Genomic DNA, 3,862 nt, shown 5'->3' on the forward strand with positions numbered 1-3,862 from the left:
CCCGCTGCACATTGTCAAACCCCAATTCCCATCATCATGATTTAGCTTGCAAAACCAATATGCAACAGCACAGCCCTTGAGTGAATTCGCTGCCGCGACCTATTTGGAGCCATCATGTAAAAGTACTAACGGACTCCAATGTAATTCCTGCTTCATTTCTTAGGCTTGGTCTACACTTACCCCCCAATTCGAACTAAGGTACGCAGCTTCAGCTACGTGAATAACGTAGCTGAAGTCGACGTACCTTAGTTCGAACTTACCTCGGTCCACACGCGGCAGGCAGGCTCCCCCGTCGACGCCGCGGTACTCCTCTCGTCTAGCTGGAGTACCGCAGTCGACGGCGATCACTTCCTGGTTCGACTTATCGCGTCCAGACAAGACGCGATAAGTCGAACCCAGAACTTCGAGTCTCAGCCGCCGAACTAGCGGCTGGGTGTAGACATACCCTTAATCAACACCCTGCTGCTCCCAGTGGGAGACTCTGTGGCCACAGTTCAACATAAATACTGGAAAACAGCTGTACATTTTTTTTTCTTGAACATATTTTGGCAGAAAGGTAAAGAAGGATTTGCATAGGATCAGGCATAGCCTGTTCTGTTTCTGTTGTGCTATCAATTGTATCCGTTGTTTATTCTTATTGGTCCCATTATATGTTGTCTTATTTGGAGCTGATAATGTTACAGGGATATTTGTTTTCAGGGAAGCCCTTGAAATTTAAGATGCCCTGTGTAACAAGGATCTGACATACAGTGCTAATAAGAAATTGAGGGGGCCTGGTTCGTGACTGCCTTGCACCTTGTCATGTCATTTACACCAGTTCAACATGCTACCAAATCTGAATGGTACCATTTTAAATCCGCTCTGCCTCCACTTTCCATTGGGCTACAGATGCAGGGAAATAGTGAGTTGGGGTCTGAAAACTCATTTCCTGGCTCCAGCCATGTGATCTGGGCCAGGGCTCTAAAGACTAAGTCATCTGTCGCATACAGCCACCACTAACGTTACCTACACGTTTTTGTGTTTTCTGAAGTTCTAAAGTGAGATGTTGTAGACAGAACAGTGAATTCTATCTAAAACTTCATGAAGTGAGACAAACCTATCACCCTAAGGAAACAATGAAATGGTGGGGGTGGGGGGAGTTTGCTTTATTTTTGTTTTTAAGGGTTTTTATTATTATTTAAAACTTTTGTCAGTGGAACATGCAGCGTCCAGCAGGATAAATGTTTTGTTCTGAATCAGCAAAGAAAAAAAGAAAATATCCTGAGAGGCAGATACCAAATCCTCCTGCTGACAGAGCATCCAGTCGTGTATAAGATCACCATATAATTCACAACTGTCATTAAGTTTTGCATCAGCTATGTGTTATCCCTTTTCTTAAACAAATCAGAGAGAAGTGACTCTCCCAATGTTCCATTCAATAGCAGAGTCAGGAATATAACTCAAATCCTAATTACGTTTCTGACATTTCAATAAATTGCAAAAACCAGTACAGTGTATGAATGCCAGTATTGTAACCACGGTGTTGAGAGGTATCATCTTGCTGGTGTCAATGTGATAAGGGCAGAGGTCAATTTAAAATAATGGGTCGGAGGTTTACTCTCCCGTGGGGAAGGAGAAGAAATAAATAGACTTGGTGACATTTGAAATATGGCTGTGAGGTAATTTCTGTCTTCGAAGGCATATGCAGGCTCTTCACAGGTGCTGATCTACATGCTGCATTTAGCAAAATGTCTACAGATTTCCCTTACACCACTTTGATACATCTTCCTTTTGCTAATTGGGCACTAATCCATATAATTGTTAGTGGTGGTTTGAATGAATGCAAGTTGACAGGTGACTCTTTCATATAAATGTATTACAATTGTAGACTCTTGTGTATTGCTGAATGTGCTCTGTATTACAGTGTTAGGTTTGGAATGTGTTCCCATTCCTAGAGGGGGAAGCCCATATAAATTCTCAGTCTCGGCCGATCACTTATTCCAGACTCCTGAGCTGTTTAAAATCCCTAATTTTCCAAAAGTGAGGGATTAAATCCTTTCAATTGACACTGAGTTTATACACTGTCCTTTTGTAGATGGATACCGGCCTCAAATTAGCCTATTATGTAGCCTATGAGTAAAAGTTTTCTAAATCATGCATCTTTGTTTCAAGAAACCTGCACAGCTTTGACCCTTGCCCATAACATGGAGATGGCTAAAAAGACCCTTTTAGATCTTTTCCATCTCTAATTTTTAGGAGTCCAGGTTTATCCATCATATCATCCTACACTGCCAGTACTTCCTGACGGTGCTCCAATCCATCCATGTATATTGTAAACGGATTACACTTGATACAGTGTTATATTTTATATAGTCAGGATAACTCTCCAGAAGACACATCCTAGCAAACCTGGAGGTTTTGGTAAGTGAGGTTGACAAGTAATATAATATTTAATATGTGCCATATTTGACTTTACATTTTATCAAGAAGGCAATGGCCTGTGATTGTCAGTGAGAAAGAAGGGAGGCACGTAATGATAAAAAGGCTTGCTATGTTTGTGTACGGTATGCAGGTATATTTAATGAATATGTGCAAAGTGAGCATAATGGCAGTTGACCTCAATCATGGATTGGAAACTGAAATAGACACTGGTCTAAATTTTTACATAAGTTTTCAGACTTTAATTTTAATCCTGCGTCGAAAGGATTCCTTGTTGCGTGAGCTGATAATGGAGAATGCATTCAGAAAAAGTTACTTGTTTTGGACAGAGCATCACCTGAGGCTTAAAGTTGCCTCGGAAGATGTCCACAAATAGCACTTTGTTTTCCTTACTGTCCCCATTCAGTTTCACTGCAGGCAACAGGCAGGAGCCTTCAGAACCTCTGAATGAAGCATGGAGAATCCAGCAGAAACTGGTCTGGTCTCTGTCTCCTGCTGCTGCGCGTGAGTGTTTTTGTTTGCATGTTGACAACGTGACATGGACGGATCCCCTCTATGCCTCAGATAGACCAGCTGCAGATGAGGGTTTGTTTGTTTGGTTCCTGATATGCTCTTATTCCTGTTTATAATCACGGCCACTGACAAAAAGGTTCTATTAAGAATGAGGTCAGCAGTTCAGAGTAGAATCCCATGGATACACTTTCACATGTACTGGAGTGAAGATAAAACAGCATGTTCATGACTGTAGAATTCACTCCCATGATCTATCCTATTTAGAAAATACCATAGGCTTAATGCATTTAATCATTGCATTGCCACCTTCTGGGTTGTACTCGTGCTGTGACAAATTTTAGGCTTAGGCTTCACTGGGGCTGACAAACAATGCTGTTACACATAGGAAACAATGTATATCCTGGCCCATGTGTACCTGAGGACAATGATGGGATGAGTCAACATGTCTATTATTCACCACCTCAATGATCAAGGATAATTGAGCTCTGGTCAGACAATGAAAACACATAGAAATTACTCTGTGTTCCCAGTAGTGACTGCTGAGAAACCAGCAATAGTTTGTTTTCCCCCTCGACCCAAAAGTAAATTCATCTCCTCTTTAGAATGTTAGCTTTTACCTGGAGCTTAGGTCAGAGTCTGGTACAAAGCACAGCCCCTTCCCCTCTGGATACTCCTGACTGTCAGTAGAGGGGCAGGGAGCGAGAGGTGGGATAGATCCTGTGCCCAGCACTCACTGGCCAGGTATGAGGGGTGAAGACAGTAAGCTGCATCCTTTCAAAGGCTGTGGCATCTTAACCCCAACACTCAACCTCCTCTCCAAGAGCAGGAAGAGAGTGGTGGAGGGAAGTGTACCTCAGAGCAGCGTTGGTGGCACCAGGGCCGGCTCCAGCATTTCTGCCGCCCCAAGCAAAAAAAAAAAAAAAAAAAAAAA

This window comes from Terrapene carolina, unplaced genomic scaffold (genome assembly GCF_002925995.2).
Source record: "Terrapene carolina triunguis isolate 2854851 unplaced genomic scaffold, T_m_triunguis-2.0 Scaffold926, whole genome shotgun sequence".
Classification (NCBI taxonomy): Eukaryota; Metazoa; Chordata; order Testudines; family Emydidae; genus Terrapene; species Terrapene triunguis.